The sequence below is a fragment of the Grampus griseus genome (genome assembly GCF_964374135.1).
Source record: "Grampus griseus genome assembly, chromosome: 1".
Lineage (NCBI taxonomy): Eukaryota > Metazoa > Chordata > Mammalia > Artiodactyla > Delphinidae > Grampus > Grampus griseus.
This window is the reverse complement of record NC_139017.1, coordinates 158,925,843-158,948,967: the sequence shown is the minus strand read 5'-3', so window position 1 is coordinate 158,948,967 and position 23,125 is coordinate 158,925,843. Positions and strand designations below refer to the sequence as shown.

Here is a 23,125-nt window from a genome sequence, read left to right as displayed (position 1 = left end):
TATTTGCTGAGAGTTGTCTGTTCAGGAGGCTGTCGAAATCATCCCTAAATCTTGAAAATCTCCACAATTCAACTGATTAAACCCATGCATAACAGATAATGTAATCAATCTTTGGGAGTTTTCAAAAACCAAGAATCTAATCAAACTGACCTGGGATGAGGATTAGGGTGGATTTGGGAAGAGTGTTCTAATCTAATCAGTAATCCATTCCATTGTAACCTAATCAGACAAAGAGAGATCTCAGACAGAAACATTTAGTGAAGGCCATTCAAGAATGTCTTTGTTCAAGAATTTCAAATGTTACCTCTTCCTTCGGGTGGAAGTGGTTCTCCACGTATGGTCTGAGGCTCACCAGTGAGTCAGCAAACTGGCCATGCTGACAGCTGAGAACAAATCCTGGAGTGGACAAATGCTGTTCAATTCCACAGACTTTCACTCTCTTACAGCCAACTGCTATTGGGTGATAAATGTTACTATAATATTGTATTTGTAAACTGAATATAAAGCATTCTCAAGCAAAGTTGGGACACCCCCAATTTTCTGGAAAGATGCTTTGTTATCAGTGTCGATTTGCTTTGCTTTTTCAACTGTGTTACACTTGTGTTTTTGTATATTTGTAGACTCTACCTTGGGTTGCACTTCCACTCTTTGTTTTGGTACTTGGGTAATTGTTACACTGTTAACATTTCCATTGTCATTCTGTTTTTTAGCAAATCTTGGTTATTAGAGTGCTTTTCCCATAGGAACAGAGGAGGGAGGGAGGGTTTGGGCTTCTAACATTGGTGACTAAGTAATTCCGATCAACTCTCCCACTGAGGAAAACTAGAAAACTGGAAAAATCTGAAAATCTCTTCTTGAAATCATTGGAAAGTTAACAAGTTAGTGAAGAATTACTGAGCCAGGATCTGGGAAAGGAGAGAGATTGAGGAATGTAAGCCCCATAATTAGGACTACTTTTCCGGGTGGGGCATTTCTTGAGACGTAGTTTTCCTGAGAGGTAGCTAAGAGACAGAATGATGCTTACAACAGCCTTGGGTACTTAGCAGAACAGAGATTGGAGTCCAGAACCTGCTGAGAGAAAGCACCTAGTAAACAGCTCTCACTTTGGATTGGGATCCCAACAGACTGTACCCTAAAAGCAAAGGTGAATAGAGTAGACAAGCTCTTACAAAGATTGAAACTCAACTTCAAAACATCTCAAACACTGAAATTGTCTTAAAGTGATCCCAGAGTGCCAGTGCCCAAGAACCTGGCAGAAAACAAAGTGAGGGACTTCCCTGGCGGTCCAGTGGTTAAGACTTCGGCTTTCAATGCAGGGGGTGCAGGTTCGATCCCTGGTCAGGGAGTTAAGATCCCACATGCCTCATGGCCAAAATACCAAAACATAAAACAGAAGCTATATTGTAACAAATTCAATAAAGACTTAAAAAAAAAAAGTGGTCCACATTAAAAAAGTCTTTAAAGGAAAAAAAGAAAAGGAAACAAAGTGAATCCTCTCTAAAGATATCGTTATCTAGGCCTCAAATTATTTTTATGAACACTTATGCAAATATAATATTCAGTGAACAAACAAAAATAATCACGCATACTAGGAGACAAGATAACATGAACAAAAAATAACAACAACGAAAGACAATTGAAAAGCATGCACAAGAACCTCATATTGAAGTCATCAAATTGTTTGTTTGTTCAAGAAGATAATGGAAGATGGATAATTCTGACAGAAAACTGGAAATTACAGACAAAAGCCAATTCTATGACAGAAAAATATAATAGAAATTAACAACCCAATGGATTGGGGTTAACAGCAGATTAAACACTGCTGAAGAGAGAATTAGTAAATTTAGATGTGGGAAGAAAATATCCAGAATGAAACATAAAGAGGCAAAAACGGTAGGAAAGAGAGAAAGGATAGCGTTACAGAGGAGAGAATGAGACTGTTTAACATACAGGGCACTGGAAAACTGAAAGGACAGGAAGGAAGGAGTGGGGCAGACGAAATACTTGACATGAAAGGGCTAATTTACCAAAACTAATGAAAAAAATAAAGCCACAGAGTCAAGAAGCACTATGAATTATAAATAAGAAAAACCTGAGGAAAATTAAAACTGGTATGTCAGTGAGGGTTGAGAGGATGGTGACTGTCTTTTCACCCATCCTCCAGAGACATGGGGTCAAATCAGGGAAGTGGGAAAGCCTTAATGAAAACAAAACTGAAGCAAATTCAATACATGCGAGAAATGGAGGAAGCAAAGTATAGTTTTGACCAAAAAAAAAAGGAAAGGAAGGAAGAAAGAGAGAAAAAGAAAAGCTAATACCAAAGAAAAAGAATTAGAAAGTTTATTAATAAAATCCCAGAACTAAAGTTCTAGACAATACGTCCATAAATGACCTCACAGAGGAATCTGATGGCATATGAAAAAGATGTAACAGCACTGGCTTGTTAGGAGATGTCAGTATAGATAGATTTTAGAAACTGATAGGAATTAAATAAACATGAGTATGAGTTTTAAGGTTAAGGCAATTCCCAAAAAATAAAATAGCATTTATAACTTTCAAGCTAGCAGAAGAAAACCTCATCATGCAAAGTACAATATATATATATATATATATATATATATATATATATATATATATATATATACACGCAATCCTATTTACTACATAGGAAATAGGAAATACAAAATAACATAGCAGGAAAAAAGTCTTAAGAGTAATTCCAATAAATATTGAAAGATTTGGGAATTCCCTGGTGGTCCAGAGGTTAGGACTCTGCGCTTCCATTGCAGGGGGCCTGGGTTTCCATCCCTTGTCGGGGAACTAAGATCCCACAAGCCAAGCACCAAGTGGCCTAAAAAAAATCTGAACAACACAAAAAGCTCATTTTACTGGCTATATGTAGAATTCTATTCTCAACCAACAGAAAATCATACTTTTTAAACATACATAGTAAATGTTTAAAAATAGAACATGCATAATACTATAAAGGAAGCCACAACAAATTCCAAAAAATCAATATCATATAGACCATGTTCTCCAACCATAAGATGTGAAAGTTAAAACCTTTTTATTGTTGAAAACTACAAATTCTATAAGTTGGACACTATAAGATTACATTTTTAAGCAACCACTGTGTTTTTTAAAAAGTATAAAGGAAATAACTTAGAAACAAATAATAAGGAAAACACTGTGTGTCAAAATTTGTGGGACAGAACAAAAACAGTATTGGAAGGAAGTATATATTGACAATTTTATTTATTTATTCTATTTATTTATTTTTGGCTGTGTTGGGTCTTCGTTGCTGCACACGGGCTTTCTCTAGTTGCGGCGAGCGGGGGCTACTCTACATTGTGGTGCGTGGGCTTCTCATTGCAGTGGGTTCTCTTGTTGTGGAGCATGGGCTCTAGGCACACGGGCTTCAGTAATTATGGCACTTAGGCTCAATAGTTGTGGCTCACAGGTTCTAGAGTGCAGGCTCAGTAGTTGTGGCGCACGGGCTTAGTTGCTCTGTGGCATGTGGGATCTTCCCCAACCAGGGCTCGAACCCACGTCCCCTGCATTGGCAGGCTGATTCTTTTTTTTTTATGTATTGCATTTTTTTTAATTCTTTTTTTAAAATTTATTTTATTTATTTATTTTTGGCTATGTTGGGTCTTTGTTGCGGTGCATGGGCTTCTCACTGAGGTGGCTTCCCCTGCTGCAGAGCACAGGCTCTAGGCACGCGGGCTTCAGTAGTTGTGGCACGTGGGCTCAGTAGTTGTGGCTCACGGGCTCTAGAGCGCTGGCTCAGCAGTTGTGGCGCACAGGTCTAGTTGCTCTGCGGCATTTGGGATCTTCCCGGACCAAGGCCTGAACCCGTGTCCCCTGCATTGGCACGCTGATTCTTAACCACTGCGCCAACAGGAGAGTCCCTATAACTTTTTCTTATACTTTTAGATAATTTTGTATCTAAAGATCTTATACCCTATTAGATTTACTCCTGTGTCATAGTTCTGTTGCTATTTTAATGTTTTCTTTTTATAATTACATCATATGAAGTTACTGGTGTATAGAAGAGCAATTGGCAATTTTGTATACAGACCTTATAATCAACTACCTTGCAATATTCTTCTATTACTCTAGTAAATTGTCTAGAGATTATTGTGTTTTTAATGAAAATAATCATGTCATATGAGTATAATGACAATTTTATCTCTTCCTTTACAATAGTTATGCCACGAACCTCTTACTATTTTCTTATTGCACTGGCTAGGGCATCCATCACATTGTTGAGTAGAAATAGCAATAGTTGGCATGTGTATCAGGTTTATAATTTTAAAGGGAATGCTTTTAAAGCTTCCATATTTATGATGACATTTATTGTATGTTTTTTATAGGTGCTTTCTTCGGGTTACCATTCTATTTCTAATTTATGTTCAATTTTGTCAAATACTTTTCCTGCATTTATTGAAATGTTTATATGGGTTTCTTTTTCCTCTTTAATCTGTTATTACAGTAAATGACATCTATAGATACTCTAACATGTATATATATTATTCCTGTGATGACCCCAACCTGGTCATTGTATTTGTTTCTTTTATTCATTATCGGATATTATTCACTAATATTTTGTTTAGGATCTTTTCACCTATATTCACAAGTAAAATGTATTTGTAATAACTTTTCCCTGTTTTAACTTTATCTGAATTTGGTATCAGGTTATATTGGCCTCATCGAGTTGGCAGGAGGTGGGTATTCCCTCTTTTTCTGTGCTCTGGAAGAGGTTGTATAAGATGATCTGTGTATAAGAATAATCTGTGGCTTGAAAGTTGACAGAATTTGCCTGTAAAGCCATCAGGGCCTGGTGTTTTCTTTGTTGGAAGTTGTTTACTGCTCCAATGTTTAAAAACCTTTCATTATGAAATAATGATAGATTCACAGGAAGTTGCAAAAAAATGTACTGGAAGATCCTCTTTACCCTTCACACCCAGTTTTCCCTAATGGTAACATCTTGCATAACTATAGTACAATATCAAAACCAGAAGATTGGCCTTGGAGCAACCCACATGGCTTATTCATATTTCACCAGTTTTACATGCACTCATTTCTGGGTGTATGGGTGTACACTTTTATACAATTTTATCACATGTGTGGACTGGTGTAACCACCACCACAATCAAGGTACAAAACTATTTCATCACCACAATGATCCTCCTACTTCCCCTTTACAGCTATAACCACTCCTCCCCCCACCCCTTTTCTAACTGCTGGCTACCACTAATCTGTTCTTCACCTCTGTAATTTTGTTATTTCAAGAATGTTATATTGGGACTTTCCTGGTGGTCCAGTGGTAAAGAATCCTCCTTACAATTCAGGGGACACAGTTTTGATCCCTGGTCAGGGAACTAAGATCCCTACACCACGGGGCAACTAAGCCCACCCACCGCAAGTACTGAGCTCATGCACCTCAACTTGAGAGCCTGCACGCCACAACTACAGAGCCCACATACCCTGGAGCCTGCACACCACAACTAGAGAAGAGAAAACCCACGCACCAGAACTAGAGAGAAGCCTGCGTGCCGCAACTAAGACCCCATGCAGCCGAAAATAAATAAATAGATTCAATGAAGAATTTTAAAAATATATATATTGTATTAGTGGAGTCATACAGTATGTAACCATTCGAGGTTGGCTTTTTTCACTCAGCATAATTCCCTTCGGTTCTATCCATGTTGCATGTATCAATGTTCTTTTTCATTGCTGAATTAACTAGTATTCAGTGGTATTGCTGAACCATTGAATTCAACCATTGAAGGACATTTTGCTTGTTTCCAGTTTTGGGCTATTACAAGAAAAACTGCTATAAACAATTGTGTACAGATGTTTTGTTTTGTGAACATAATTTTCATTTATCTGGGATAAATTCTCAAAGAGTATAATTTTAATCATTATAAGATTACTTGCCATTTGGGTTTTTCTTGAGTCAATTTTAATTGTTATATTTGCCAGGAAGTTGTTCATTTCATATAAATTTGGAAATTTATTGGCATAAGTTTACAACAGTTTTCTCTTAATATCTTTTATTTTATTTTATTTTTTTGTGGTACGCGGGCCTCTCACTGTTGTGGCCTCTCCCGTTGCGGAGCACAGGCTCCAGACGCGCAGGCCCAGCGGCCATGGCCCACAGGCCTAGTCGCTCCGCGGCATGTGGGATCCTCCCGGACCGGGGCACGAACCCGTGTCCCCTGCATCGGCAGGCGGACTCTCAACCACTGTGCCACCAGGGAAGCCCCTCTTAATATCTTTTAAATCTAAGTTTTCTCTGTAGTTATAGCCCCTTTATTATTTACAATATTATTTATTTGTGCTTTTCTTTCTATTCTCATTAAATCTCACAAGAGATGTGTTTACTCTGTTAGCTTTTTAAAAAGAAAGACATTTTTTCTTCCTCTTTTCCATCTGGAACCATGGAGGGTGCAGAAAAGGAGAAAAAGCTTCCTGCTGTGTCAGAAGCCCTTAAGAGTGAAGGAATTTTACAGAGCTGCTGATCAAGCATCTAAAAAAGAAGTTTGCCCCAAAAATGCTGTGAAATGCGAGGAGGAAGCTTACCTTACAAAAAAGCTAAGTACTATCACAAGGAATATAGGCAGACGTACAGACTGAGATTTGAATGGCTAGGATGACAGGAACAGCTGGCAACTTCTATCTACCTGAGAAACCCAAATTGGCATTTGTCATCAGTATCAGTGGTATGAGCTCAAATGTCCGCAAGGAATTTCAGGTTCTTTGCCTTCGCCGGATCTTCAATAGCACCTTCTTTGAGCTCAGGTTAACACTGTGAGGATTGTGGAACCATGTATTGCCTGGGGGTACCAGAATTTGAAGTCAGTAAATGAATTGATCTACAAATGTGAGTTATGGCAAAATCAACAAGAAGTGAATTGCCCTGACATATTAACACATTGATTGCTTGATGTCTTGGTATATTTGTAATCATCTGAATGGAGGATCTGATTCATGAGATTTATACTGTTAGAAAACACTTCAAAGAAGCAAACAACTTCTTCCAGCCCTTCAAATTATCTTCTCCGACAGGCAGAATGAAGAAAAAGACCACCCATTTTGGAATGTGGAGTTGCTGGCAACAGAGAAGACCAGATGAACAAGCTTATTAGAAGGATGAACTAAGGTGTCTACCATGATTATTTTTATAATCTAGTCAGTTAATAAAAAGTGACTGATTTCAAATTGAAAAGCAAACAATTTTTTTACTTTGGGTCTTTTTCATTGATTTCTACCATTAATTATTTTGGTTATTACATCCTTATGTTTCTAGGTTTATTTTATCAATTTTTTCTTTTACATTTAGTTCATTAATTTTATCTTTTATTATTTTCTGATACAAACATTTAAAGCCATACATTTCCCTTGAGACTCTATTTTCTCTGCATCCTACAAATGTTAAATGTAATATCTTTATAATAACTTAGTTCTATGTATTTTTCTATTTCCAATGTGATTTCTTCTTCTTCTTCTGTTTTTTTTTTTGCGGTACTCAGGCCTCTCACTGTTGTGGCCTCTCCCGTTGCGGAGCACAGGCTCCGGACGCGCAGGCTCAGCGGCCATGGCTCACAGGCCCAGCCACTCCACGGCATGTGGGATCTTCCCAGACCGGGGCATGAACCCGTGTCCCCTGCATCGGCAGGTGGACTCTCAACCACTGCGCCACCAGGGAAGCCCTGATTTCTTCTTTGACTCATGATTTATTTGTTTCTTTTTAAATTTCTAAATATATTTGTTTTAACTTTTATTTAACTTTAATTTTTTAATTTAACTTTTATTATCTTCTAATAACTTCTAACAATAGTGTTGTGTTTTTTTTTAATGGTTTTTAATTGTGTATCTCCCTTGCTGTAATTTTTCAATAAGAAGTTTCAACTAAACCAAATTAATAAGAACAGGTAGCATATTATCTTTCTTTTTTTTTATGAATTTATTTATTTATTTTTGGCTGCGGTGAGTCTTTGTTGCTGTGCATGGGCTTTTTCTAGTTGCAGCCAGTGGGGGCTACTCTTCCTTGCGGTGCGCGGGCTTCTCATTGCAGTGGCTTCTTGTTGCGGAGCACCGGCTCGAGGTGCGCGGGCTACAGTAGTTGTGGCTCGCAGGCTCTAGAGTGCAGGCTCAGTAGTTGTGGTGCACGGGCTTAGTTGCTCCATGGCATGTGGGATCCTCCCGGACCAGGGCTCGAACCCATGTCCCCTGCATTGGCGGGCAGATTCTTAACCACTGCGCCACAAGGAAAGTCCCAGCATATTATTTCTTGATAACTTTTACCTCATTGCATCAAATTTGTGTCCTCTTGAAATGTTTATTCTCTTATTTTTGAAGTTATGTACTAAAGTTCTAAATATTATGACTGATTTATACTGTAAGATGTACAGTTTATAAAATGATACTTAATATCCACCCAATATCCAGGATCTAAGATATTGTGTAAATTAAAATAAATGACCACAGAATATATTTATTGGGGAAATAATATTAATAAAACATCCCAGTTGTGTTAACTCTGCTTTTTGTTTTGTTCTGTTTTGAATTTTATTTTATTTATTTTTTTATACAGCAGGTTCTTAGTTATCTATTTTATACATATTAGTGTACATATGCCAATCCCAATCTCCCAATTCATCACATCACCACCACCCACCCCCGTGTCATGTTTTTATGATACCTATTTAAATCTGTTGAGACTTGCTTTATGGCTAGCTAACAGCTCTATTGAGATAAAATTAACATACCATACTTGCCAGATAAATAAAAAATCAAAAGTTTGATAATACACTGTGTTGATTAAACTGCGAAAAATTCAGCACTCTCATAAACCACTGATGGAGCTATAACTTGTCACAACCTCTAATGGAATATAATTGGACAACATCTATAAGAATAACAGATTCATAACATATTCTTAGAATTAGCAATTCCAATCTAACATTTTATTCTACAGAAATATTTGCACATATGTAAAATGGTATAGGTACAGTTACTCAATGAAGCATTTTTTTGTATAGCAAAAAATTAGAAACAATCAAATAAAATATTATGTAGCTACCAAGAAAAATTCACCTAACATACAATTCACCCATTTAAAGTGTACAATTCAATGCTTTTAAGTGTATTCACTGGTATCTGCAATCATCATCACAGTCAATTTTAGAGCATTTTCATTACCTCAAAAGGAACCTTGTACCATTAGCTATCATCCTCCTGACCCCCCATTTTCCTTATCCCCAGTCCTAAGCAACCACTAGTCTACTTTCTTCTCTATAGATTTCCATAGTCAGGAATTTTCTATGATTGGAATCATATCATACATGGTCTTTTGTGACTGGCTTCTTTCATTTAGCAAAATATTTTTAAGGTTCATCCAAAATGTAGTATGTATCAGTACTTTATTCCTTTTATGGCAAAATAAAGTCCTTCCATTGTATGGATATACCATATTTTGTTTACCCATTTGTCTATTAATGGGTATTTGGGTTGTTTCCACCTTTTGGCTGTTTCTGTATGGACATACGTTTTCATTTCTCTTGTGTGTATACCTAGGGGTGAAATTGGTTCGTTACATGGGAACTCTGTTTATGTTCCTTGTCTGAGAAACTGGCAGACTGCTTTCCAAAGTGTCTGAACCATTTTACATTCCCACCAGCAGTGTCTGAGAGTTCATATTTCTCCACATTCTCACCAACACTTGTGACATAATTTTTGTAAAAGTTCAAAGAACTTGAGAAAAATATATAAATTCTCTAATAGTTGAATGCATTATTCTACATATGTCCGTTAGGAAGAGGTGGTTAATCGTATGGTTCAAATCTTCTTGAACTCTGCTGATTTTTTTATTTTTGTCTTCTTGACCTATCATTAATTGGGAAAGATGTATTGAAATCCTTCCATATGATGGTGAATTTAGCAATTGCTCCATATAGCCTATTAATGCTGGCTGTGTGTATGTTTACGCCATCTTCTTAGGAGCATACATGTTTAAAATTTTTATATGTTATTTGTGAACTGAATTATATAGTGGTCCTCTTTATCCCCAATGATGCTTTTTGTCTTAAAGTTTATTTTTCTTCTGACATAAATATATCTTTACAAGATTACTTTGGTTAAAATTTACCTGAAATGTCTCTTTTTTCTCTTCCATGGCCTCATGAATTTTGCTTTTTTTTTTTTTTTTTTGCGGTACGCGAGCCTCTCACTGCTGTGGCCTCTCCTGCTGCGGAGCACAGGCTCCGGACGCACAGGCTCAGCAGCCATGGCTCACGGGCCTAGCCGTTCCGCGGCATGTGGGATCTTCCCGGACCGGGACACAAACCCGTGTCCCTTGCATCGGCAGGCGGACTCTCAACCACTGCGCACCAGGGAAGCCCATGAATTTTGCTTTTTTAATCCAATCTGACAAACCCTGACTTTTACCTGGTGAGTTTTGTCCCTTTTTGCTTATTGCAATTATTAATATATTTAGACATTTCTACCTTCTCTTTTATTTAATTTGACCTCCAAATTAAACCTCTTTGAATTTAAACCTGATATTTATATTGTTCCTCTAACATGAGAACTTTAGCATGCTTTCATGTTCCTTTTTGTCTCTTCACCCATCATGATGATATTCTCCAAAATTTTAATAGTTGGCCATTATAAAATATGTTTTCCTTTTTGAGGGAGAGGAAGGTATTCAGTTTTTGTTTTTGTTTTGTTGTTTTAAGACTACAGCAAGGGGCTTCCCTGGTGGCGCAGTGGTTGAGAGTCCGCCTGCCGATGCGGGGGACGCGGGTTCGTGCCCCGGTCCGGGAGGATCCCACATGCCGCAGAGCGGCTAGGGCCGTGAGCCATGGCCGCTGAGCCTGCGTGTCCGGACCCTGTGCTCCGCAACAGGAGAGGCCATAGCAGTAAGAGGCCCGCGTACCGCAAAAAAAAAAAAAAAAAAAAAGACTACAGCAAGGACTTCCCTGGTGGCGCAGTGGTTAAGAATCCGCCTGCCAATGCAGGGCACACGTGTTCGATCCCTGGTCCAGGATGATTCCACATGTCGTGGAGCAACTGAGTCCATGTGCCACAACTACTGAGCCTGTGCTCTAGAGCCCGCAAGCCACAACTACTGAGCCTGCGTGCTGCAACTACTGAAGCCCATGCGCCTACAGCCCGTGCTCTGCAAGAGAAAAGCCACCGCGATGAGAAGCCCTCACACCGCAAGGAAGAGTAGCCCCCACTCGCCACAACTGGAGAAAGCCCACGCTCAGCAATGAAGACCCAACGCAGCCAAAAAAAAAAAAAAAAAAAGACTGCAGCAAACCTTTCTATAGACCTTGGTTAACCTTACTTCTTACAGTATCTCCTGGATTTGTTTCTCGAATTCTCTCCAAGAACATTTTTTTTTAATATTTATTTATTTTGTTGTAAGGGCTCCTTAGCTGCAGCTCGCCATCTCCTTAGTTGTGGCATGCAAACTCTTAGTTGCAGCATATGGGATCTAGTTCTCAGACCAGGGATCAAACCCGCGTCCCCTGCATTGGCAGGCGGATTCTTTTTTTTTTTTTAATTAATTAATTTATTTTTGGCTGCGTTGGGTCTTCATTGCTGCGTGCAAGCTTTCTCTAGTTGCAGTGAGCAGGGGCTACTCTTCATTGCAGTACACGTGCTTCTCATTTTGGTGGCTTCTCTTGTTGCGGAGCACAGGCTCTAGGTGCAAGGGCTTCAGGAGTTGTGGATCATGGGCTCTAGAGTGCAGGCTCAGTAGTTGTGGCGCACCGGCTTAGTTGCTCCGCGGCATGTGGGATCTTCCCAGATCAGGACTCGAACCCATGTTCTCTGCATTGGCAGGTGGATTCTTAACCACTGCACCACCAGTGACGTCCTATTTCCCACTATCTTGATTTTATCACTGTGATCCTAACCCCACAGGTCTGGGCCATGACCCCAGATTTCTGCAACGAGTGGCCAGGGGAAAACTGAACCAAAGTGATGGTGGAGGGGAAACAAAAGCAGAATTTAAACTGCTTTTTTTTTTTTTTTTTTTTCCCGTGGTACGCGGGCCTCTCACTGTTGTGGCCTCTCCCGTTGTGGAGCACAGGCTCCGGACGCGCAGGCTCAGCGACCATGGCTCACGGGCCTACCCGCTCCGTGGCATGTGGGACCTTCCTGGACCGGAGCACGAAGCTGTGTCCCCTGCATCGGCAGGCGGACTCTCAACCACTGCGCCACCAGGGAAGCCCTAAACTGCTTTTTACTAATTTATCCTTTCGTAGCCCTACTGGCTACCCTCTGTCTCAGGCTATACACACATGCTTTTATGTATGCACACCAATTAAAAATAGTATTTCCACAACCTACTGAATGGGAGAAAATATATGCAAATTATATGACCAATAAGGGGGTAATATCCAAAATATATAAACAGCTCATACAACTCAGCATCAAAAAAACAAACAACCCAATTTTAAAATGGGCAGAAGATCTGAATAGACATTCTTCCAAAGAGGACATGTACATGCCACGTGAAAACATGCTCAACATCGTTAATTATCAGAAAAATTCAGGGACTTCCCTAGTGGTCCAGTGACTAAGACTCTGTGCTCCCAATGCAGGGGGCCTGGATTCGATCCCTGGTCAGGGAACTAGATCCCGCATGTTGCAACTAAAGATTCCACATGCAGCAACTAAGATCATCGGCATAAATAAATGAATATTTTTTTAAAAAAAGAAAAATGCAAATCAAAACCACAATGAGACATCACCTCACACCTGTTAGAATGTCATCAAAAAAAGCACAAATACCAAATGCTGGCAAGAATGTGGAGAAAAGGGAACCCTCCTACGCTGTTGGCGAGAATGTAAATTGGTGCAGCCACTATGGAGAATAGTATGGAGGCTTCTCAAAGAACTAAAAATAGAACTACCATATGACCCAGCAATTCCACTCTTGGGTATATATCTGAAAACAACGAAAACACTAATTTGAAAAGATACATGCACCCCAATATTCGTAGCAGCATTATTTACAATTGCCAAGGTATAGAAGTAACCTAACTGTCCATCAACAGATCAATGGATTAAAAAAAGATGTGGTTTATATATACAATGGAATACTACTCAGCCATTAAAAAAATGAAAGTTTGCCATTTGCAACAGCATGGATGGACTTAGACGGTATTATGGTAAGTGACATAAGTCAGACAGAGAAAGACCAATACTGTATTATATCACTTATATGTGGAATCTAAAAAATACAACAAACTAGTGTATATAACAATAAGGAAACATGCTCATAGATATAGAGAACACACGAGTGGTTACGAGTGGCAGAGGGAAGTGGGAAGGGCAAGATAAGGGTAGGATTAGGGCTTCCCTGGTGGCACAGTGGTTGAGAGTCCGCCTGTCGATGCAGGGGACACGGGTTTGTGCCCCGGTCCGGGAGGATCCCACATGCCGTGGAGCGGCTGGGCCCGTGGGCCGTGGCCACTGGGCCTGCGCGTCTGGAGCCTGTGCTCCGCAGCAGGAGAGGCCACAGCAGTGAGAGGCCCGCGTACCGCAAAAAAAAAAAAAAAAAGATAGGGGTAGGATTAAGAGGTACAAAGGATTATGTATGAATAAATTACAAGGATATATTGTACAACACAGGTACTATAGCCAATATTTTATAATAACCATCAATGGAATATAAACTTTAAACATTGTGAGTCACTATATTGTACACCTGTAACTTACATAATATTGTACATCAACTATACTTCAATAAAAGAAAAGAAAGCTCTTTCCAGGGGTTTCTCCCTTTTCTCTTGGTTCCTTATCTTCTACATCTGTTTCAGAGTCTCTTCAGGTGTTGACCTGGGGGAAGAAGCAGCAGCTCATGCCATTTTGCCATTTCAGTAAGAAGTAGAAGCACATGTTTAACCTTGATTCCAAACTTGGATTAAGGTAAATTCCTCAAAATTAAACATAGCATGCCATATGACCTTCAATTCCACTGCAAGGTATATACTCAAAAGAATTGAAAACATATGTTCGCACAAAAAATCATACTCAAATGTTCACAGCGATACTATTAATAGCCAAATAGTGGCAACAGGTGTTCATTGGATGAATGAATAAACAAAATGTGGTTTATCCATACAATGGGATATGATTCAACCATAAAAATGAATGAAGTTCTGATACAACGTGGATGACCTTGAAAACATTATGCTAAATAAGAGAAGCCACAGAAAGCCATATAGTGTATGATTCCATTTATATGAAACATTGACTAGGCAAAGCCATAGAAACAGAAACTAGACAAGTAGTTGCCAGGGGCTGGAGAAAGGGAGAATGGGAGTAACTCTTCATGGGTTCAAGGTTTCTCTTTGGGGTGATGGAAATCTGGAATTAAATAGTATAGTGATGGTTGCAAAACCTTGTGACTACTAAAACCCACTGAAATGCATACTTTAAAAGGGTGAATTTCATGGTATGTGAATCATGTCTCAAAAGTACAAACTATTTTCACTTATAAATGGAAACACAAATATGTAAATAAAATATTAGTTAAGCAAATAAAAGTTAGACACTATAGTATAGCAGTTAAGAGTGTCGACTCTAGAGCCAGGCTGCCTGCTACATCCCTTGTTCCACCCCTTCCTGAGTGAACGTCAGCAAATCATTTAGCTTCCCTGTGCTTCAGTTTCCCCATCTGACAAATGGTTATAATATGCCTACCTCAAAGGGTTGTCATGAGGATTAAATGCAAAAAAATATTAAGTAGCTAGAACTGTGCTTGTCACATAGTGTTCCATAAAGTTTGCCTATAATTATAATAAAAAATAATACATCTTAGGGCTTCCCTGGTGGCGCAGTGGTTGAGAGTCTGCCTGCTGATGCAGGGGACGCAGCTTCGTGCCCTGGTCCAGGAAGATCCCACATGCCGCAGAGCGGCTGGGCCCGTGAGCCATGGCTGCTGAGCCTGCGCGTCCAGAGCCTGTGCTCCACAACGGGAGAGGCCACAACAGTGAGAGGCCCGCGTACCGCAAAAAAAAAAAATAATAATGATAATACATCTTGGGAATTCCCTTGTGGTCCAGTGGTTAGGACTCTGTGCTTTCACTGCCGAAGACCCAGGTTCAATCCCTGATCAGGGAACTAAGAGCCCGTAAGCCATGCAACACAGCCAAAAAAAATAAAATAAAACATCTTGATCAAGTAGGATTAACCCCACAGAAAAAAGCATGGGTCAATATTTTTTAAATCTATTGATGTAATTATTTATTTATTTATTTATTTATTTTTGGCTGCATTGGGTCTTCATTGCTGCGCGAGGGCTTTTCTCTAGTTGTGGTGAGCGGGGGGCTACTCTTCGTTGTGGTGCGAGGGTTTCTCATTGCAGTGGCTTCTCTTGTTGCAGAGCACAGGCTCTAGGCACGTGGGCTTCAGTAGTTGTGGCATGCGGGCTTAGTAGCTGTGGCATTAGGGCTCTAGAGCCCAGGCTCAGTAGTTGTGGTGCATGGGCTTAGTTGCTCCACGGCCTGTGGGATCTTCCCAGACCAGGGCTCGAACCCATGTCCCCTGCATTGGCAGGCAGATTCTTAACCACGGCACCACCAGGGAAGCGCTATTGATGTAATTTTATATTAATAGATAAATGATGAAAACCACAAGATTATTTCAATTGAATTTGGAAAAAAGGCACTTTATAAAGTTCACCTTATTATTACAATACTTTTTAAACTCAGCAACCTCAACTTGGTAAAGATTTTATACCAACAATTTACAGCCAATATTACATTTAATTGAGGCTTCTTAGTGTGTTGCTTTTAGACTCGGAACAAGACCAGGATGCCCAATCACCACTATTGTTTAACATATTACCGGAGGTCTGGTCAATGCTGTAAGGAAAGAAAAAAGACTGAAGAGACATGTTTTAGGTGGAGTAACTCAAAATTATATAGATGTCAACTCTCCCCAATGATCTACAAATTAATTGCAATCTCAAAAAAATAATTCTAGATTAAAGATCTACAAGTAAAGTTCCACCTTGAAAAGGCTTTGTGAAGAAGGGAGACTAACCTTATCAGATACTAAAATACACCACAAAACCATAGGAATAAAATATATTGAACACATTTTTGTTCAAGAACAAACAGACCAATGGAATAAAATCCAGGTAGATATGAGAACTTAGTATACAAGAAAGGTGGTACCACAATCAATGTGGAAGGGGTGGTTTATTTTGTACGTGGAGGTGGGAAAACTGACTCACAGTAAACGTGATATACAAAGGTAGGCTCAAAATGGTATAAAGACCTGAATGTGAAAGGCAAAAGTCTTGAGTTAAAAGGAGAATCTATTTCACCTAGGAGTCGTTAAGTATTCCTTAAATAAAATTTAAATCGAAAGCACAAACTATTTTGATCACATTAAAATTAAGGATTTCTATTCAAAGCATGATATAATGGATAGAGTTTAAAGATGGAATACAGAGTGGAAGAAGATATTTGTAATAATTAAAACTGACAATGACTAAACAAACTAGAATTCCTGCAAATTAGCATTGGCAAAGGATATATGAGCAGACAATTTACAGAAAAGTTAAAGTGAAAGGCTAACAAGCAAATGAAGAGATGCTCAAGCTTATTAGTCATCAGAAAAATGCAAATTAGAACTATGGTGAGATCCCACTTCATACTATTAGAGTAGCAAAAAGTAAAAAGGCAGATAATCTGAATGTTGTCAAGGACAGAGGCATATAGGACCTCAGGTCTGCAGCCATTTTAGGGATCAAAATATCTGAACTTGATCAGATTAAAGATAAGCACATCCTATGATACATCAATTCACTTCCTATCTTATATTCCAAAGAAATGTTTACAATGGTCCTAACAGAACTTGTACAAGAATGTTCGTCACGGCCTTGCTTGTGTTTTCAGAGATGATGAGGCACAAAGTGTCCATCACTGGGGGAAGGGAAGGATGAAATGGGGCAGATGCACTCAATGGAGTGTTAGGCTTTGGTACACAGAGCACTAGGAATGGATCTTTGAAGCATACTGTCATGGAAAAAAAATTTTTTTAAGTAAGAAACACAGTCCCCAAACAACCCAATCAAAAAATGGGCCGATGGTCTAAATAGACATTTCTCCAAAGAAGAGATACAGCTGGACAAGAGGCACATGAAAAGATGCTCAACATCACTAATATTAGAGAAATGCAAATCAAAACTACTATGAGGTATCACCTCACATCTGTTAGAATGGCCATCATCAACTATAAATAGCAAATGCTGGAGGGGGTGTGGAGAAAAGGGAACCCTCCTACACTGTTGGTAGCAATGTAAATTGGTGCAGCCACTATAGAGAACAGTATGGAGCTCCCTTAAAAAGCTAAAAATAGAGCTACCATATGACCCAGCAGTTCCACTCCTGGGCATATATCCAGAGAAAAACATAATTGGAAAGGATACATGCACCCCATGTTCATTGAAGCACTATTTACAATAACCAGGACATGGAAGCAACCTAAATGTCCATTGACAGATGAATGGATAAAGATGTGGTACAGGGGCTTCCCTGGTGGCTCAGTGGTTAGGAGTCTGCCTGCCAATGCAGGAGACATGGGTTCGAGTCCTGGCCCGGGAAGATCCCACATGCTGCGGAGCAACTAAGCCCAGGCGCCACAGCTAAAGCCTGCACTCTAGAGCCTGCGAGTCACAACTACTGAAGCCCGTGTGCCCTAGAGCCTGTGATCCTCAACAAGAGAAGACACCGCAACGAGAAGCCCACGCACCGCAAGGAAGAGTAGCCCCCGCTTGCTGCAACTAGTGAAAGCCCACGCGCAGCAACGAAGACCCAACGCAGCCAAAAAAAAAGAAAAGGAAAGAAGATGTGGTTCATATATACAGTGAGATATTAGCCATAAAAATGAATGAAATAATGCCATTTGTAGCGAGCGACATGATGGACTTAGAAACTGTTATACGGAGTGAAGAAAGTCAGAGAAAAACAAATATCATATGATATCGCTTAAATGAGGAATCTTAAAAAATGGTACAAATGAACTTATTTACAGAACAGAAATTGAGTCACAGATGCAGAAAACAAACTTATGGTTACCAAAGGGGAAAGGGGCAGGGGAGGGATAAATTGGGAAATTGGGAATGACATATACACACTACTATATATAAAATAGATAACTAACAAGAACCTACTGTATAGCACAGGGAACTCTATTCAATACTCTGTAATGACCTATATGGGAATAAAATCTAAAAAAGAGTGGATATATATATATGTATAACTGACACACTTTGCTGTACAGCAGAAACTAACACAACGTGGTAAATCAACTACACTCCAATAAAAAAAAATAATTAAAAATAAAGAAACACTGTCTCATTCTCATAAGTTAAACTCAAACACACAAAGGTACTGTTATTAAAACATTATTGAGGGCTTCCCTCGTGGCGCAGTGGTTGGGAGTCCGCCTGCCGATGCCGGGGACACGGGTTCGTGTCCCGGTCTGGGAGGATCCCACATGTCACGGAGCGGCAGGGCCCGTGAGCCATGGCCGCTGAGCATGCGCGTCTGGAGCCTGTGCTCCGCAACGGGAGAGGCCACAGCAGTGAGAGGCCCGCGTACCGCAAAAAAAAAAAATTATTGAAATTTATAATAATAATTATAATTCCAAGGATTAACTAAATTATTGTCCTTGAGGGGAGAGGAAGGAGAATGGGATTGGAAATGAGGGAAAGAGAGATGTTATTCTGGTAGCAGTGGGACACTGTATAATAAAGGGGCAGGAATGTAAACGAGGTGAGAACTGTGATGGGGAAAGCTCTGCTATCAATTCTGTACTTGGATCTCTTCAACGGTTTCCAGATAGGCAAGTGAAAATTTTGACCCTGGGCCTTTGGGTAGAATGATCATATGCCAGTTTGCTGGCAAAAAATCTTGGTTTATACTCAAGATATCCCAGAAAATAATGCCTCCTTTCACTCCTGGTTGGGATGATAAATTATGGTCACCATACTTTTGGGATATATCAGTGAATAAACAAATGTCTTTGCCCTCAGGGAGCTTACACTCTACTCTGGAGAGAAAGACAATAAACAATAAACTTAGTAAATTATGTATTTCATTAGAGAGTAAAAGTGACAAGGAAAAATAAAACATAGATTAAGGTAAGAGAAAAAAAGATTTAGAGGACTCAAATGTGCTAAGGGTGGGGGTAGGGCACACAGATTGCAGCGTTTAAAATGGGTCCCAGGGCTTCCCTGGCGGCGCAGTGGTTGAGAATCCGCCTGCCAATGCAGAGGACATGGGTTCGAGCCCTGGTCCGGGAAGATCCCACATGCCGCAGAGCAACTAAGCCTGCGCACCAAAACAACTGAGCCTGCACCCCTAGAGCCCGAGCTCTGCAACAAGAGAAGCCACCGCAATGAGAAGCCCACGCACCACAACGAAAAGTAGCCTCTGCTCGCCACAACTAGAGAAAGCCCACGTGCAGCAATAAAGACCCAACAACGAAGACCCAATGCAGCCAAAAATAAATAAGTAAATAAACTTTAAAAATAAATAAATAAAAAAATAAAAAGCGTCCTCAGGGTAGATAAGCCACATTGAGAAGGTGACATGTGAACAAACACTTGAGGGAGGTCAGGGAGTTGGCCAAGCTGACACCCGGAGGGAAGAGCAATCTAGGCAATGGGGACAGCCAGCTCTCGCAAAGGCCCTGGCGTAGGAACAGAAAGAGCAAGGGATAGAGAAGAAAGAGTAGGAGAGGAGGTCTGGCCTAAGAGGCCATGGTGAACACTGAGATGAGGAGCCATTGCAGGATATTGAGCAGGGCCTCCACGTGATGTGACTTACGTTTCTATAAAAGATCACTCTGGCTGTTGCCTCAGGAATAGACTGAGCGGGGGCAAGGATAGAAGCACAGAGACCTACTTGGAGGCTGTTTACAGTGAACCTAAAAAAGAGATGATGGCAGCTCAGACAAAAGTGGCATCAGTGGAAGTGCTAAGAAGAGGCTGGCTTCTGGCTCCTTCTTGAAGGTAGAGTTAATAGGATTTCCTAAATAAAGGAATGAGGCAGGGGAGGGTGAAAGAAAAGAGAGGAATTAAAGAAGGTAGCATAGCAAGGGGGGTGGTCATGGTGATGAGACGGTTCTCCGTGGATTTAGGCAATAAGGAATAAAGGTGTGCATTTTCTGTAGAGAATATAAAATAATAAAATGGGCTAGATGTTGGTCTGCTGTTTGTTATCAACATGCACCAGCAATTTTAAGCAATGTCGAAAAAGTTATAAAATACTCCCTCTCCACCACAGCAGACCACTGCATTGTCTGTCCCACTCTCCATCCCCACCTTTGGTATACGACTAAGATCACTTGAGGATTTGGAGGCCTGAGTACTGGAAAGGTGCCCTCAATTTTGGGGGGGAAGGCTATGGAATGAGGAATTTGGGGGAGCAGAGGGAGAGATTAGGAGTTCAGTTCTGAACATTTTCAAAAAATATTTATTTATTTATTTGGCTTCATTGGGTCTTAGTTGCGGCATGCAGGATCTTTGTTGCAACGCATGGGCTTCTCTCTAGTTTTGGCGCCTGGGCTTAGCTGACCCTGCCATATGGGATCTTAATTCCCTGACCAGGATGGAACCCGCGTCCTCTGCATTGGAAGGCGGATTCTTAACTACTGGACCACCAGGGAAGTCCCAGTTTTGAACATTTTAAATTTGAAATATCTATTCAACTTTCAGCAGATTCAAGCAGTATGTGACTAGACAGATGAATAAATTTGGAGTTCAGGAAAGAGGTCTGGGCTAGAAATATAAATTTGGAAGTTGCTGGCATACAAATGGAATTTAAACTATGAAACTGGACGAGATTGGCAAGGGGGTGCAAGTAGGGAGAGAAGAGAATAGGATCAGATTTTGAGATGCGGAGCACTCCTACATTAAGAGGTCTGGGAGAAGGGGAGGAATCCACAAGGAGACAGAGAAGAGATGGGAGGTAGATGATGTGGCGTCCTGGAAACCAAGACAAATAAGCGTATCGAGGAGGAGGAGGGAATTTAACAAAATGGAGGTCATTGGTGACCTTGGCCAAGCAGTTTCAGTGGAATCCTGGGGCCAAAACCAGATTGGAGCAGGGTTAAAAGAGAATGAGAGGAGAGGAATTAAAGATAGTGAAGAGACAAGACATAACTCTTTGGAGGATATTGGCAGGAAGGTAGAGTGAAGAGAAGTTTCTTTTAAGCTGGTAGAAGTAGAATGTTTGTAAACTGATGGGAATGATCCAGTAGAGAGCAAAAGTGGGTGATGTAGAGGAAGAGGAAGATCAATGGAGCAATGTCCTCAAGACTAGTGACTCGGGTGATTGGCTGTAGGTAGGAACACGAAAGTTCATCCGTTGTAGCTAATAGGAAGCACGTATGTAGGTTTAGAGTTTGAAATTGCCATTGTGTCTAGACCATTTCTTTAACTAAATCTGCACCATGAAGTCAAAACACATGGGCCAAAATTTTATATTCAAACACAGAAAAATGTCGTCAGGCACCTAGTAAGTGCTCAGGGAATGATAGATATAATAATATTATTATTCCTAGCTCTTTATTTTCAGCAGACTCAAGTCTCTCCCCACTGGCTCAGCTCAATCTCTCTCTTCCCCTTCGTAGCCAAAGTACTTGAAACAGTTGTCGACATAAAGATTCTACTTCTTTGCCTTTCCTTCATCCTTCAACCATCGAAATCTTGCTTCACTCTCACCACTCCAACTAAAATTTCTTGATGCTAAATCCAGTAAATATGGCTCATTCCTCATTCTCCCTGATCTCTCATTTGACCCTGATGACTATGCCCTACTTGAAACTTCCTCTTTTCTTGCTTCCAGTAATACCACCCTCTTCTGGGGTGCACCTTCTACCCTTAGACCCACTACTTTTCACCTCCTTCCTGGGTTTATATCCCTTGCTATGTAATGGGCATTGGTGGCTTGTGCATACACAGGCTCCACTTCCCCTTCGACTGAGAAGAATAGATCCATTTTCCTGTGGGGAACCATCCTTCCACCTATCTTGGTTCAAGGGACACCAATCCCACCCCCAAGACAAGAGAAAACTTATGACCTAGGCCTAGCCAATTCATTATGGCTCAAGAAATGTCTAATGACTCAATACGGACCATTGAGAATCATTCCCAGGACTTTTGCTAGAACTATTAAGAAAGCACTATGTTCTTCCTATGGACTTTAGTTGTTATCTTTTTGGTTTTGTTTTTGCGATACGCGGGCCTCTCACTGTTGTGGCCTCTCCCGTTGCGGAGCACAGGCTCTGGACGCGCAGACTCAGCGGTCATGGCTCATGGGCCCAGCCGCTCCACGGCATGTGGGATCTTCCCGGACCGGGGCACAAACCTGTGTCCCCTGCATCGGCAGGCAGACTCTCAACCACTGCGCCACCAGGGAAGCCCTGTTGTTATCTTTTTTATAGAAAGAGCTTGCCTGAGAAGAAAGCTAACCCAGAGGACAAATGCCATGGATCTAGCCATCCCCAAAGCTAGTTCTTTTTTCTGAGTCAAGAAACTCTTTTTTGTTTTGTTTTTGCTTAAGTCAGTTTTATTTGGGTTTCTATTATTTACAACAGAAGAATCTTGGAAGATATAGCCTGCATATTTTATGTTGCTGTTTCTCATGCTTTTAATCCTGGATTCTCTTTTTTTAATTGGTCTTTCCTTGGGTGATTCTATTCATGCAGCTGCAATTTATATACTAATTATGCTCAGATTTAAGTGTTCAGTACTGACTTTTCTCATAGCCATCAACTGTTTATTAGACTCTTCCACATGGATATCCCACAAATATTGAAAACCCAGTTTGTCTAGACCTTCACTCATCATCTTACTCCTCCTCCCCAAACCTACTGTTTATTCCTAATTCTGTAAGTGACACCACCATTCACCAGCTGCCAAGAAAAATTATATTAGACTTTTCTGTGTTTCATCCAATCAGCCCAGAAATCTCAGGTCATGGCACCTTCGTTATCCACACTCTTTCATCCAATCCACCACTGAGTGTGTGGTAAGGACTGAATGAGATAACTCACGTAAACTATTTAAAATAGGGTC

General features: G+C 40.3%; 1 pseudogene across 1 annotated transcript; it reads left to right on the top strand.

Annotated features, from left to right (window-relative positions):
• The first annotated feature begins 6,446 nt into the window (after window positions 1–6,446).
• LOC309833205 (large ribosomal subunit protein uL30-like) lies at window positions 6,447–7,167 on the top strand (annotated as a pseudogene). The gene has a single exon. The product of its transcript is annotated as a large ribosomal subunit protein uL30-like (transcript).
• Window positions 7,168–23,125: the final 15,958 nt, after the last annotated feature.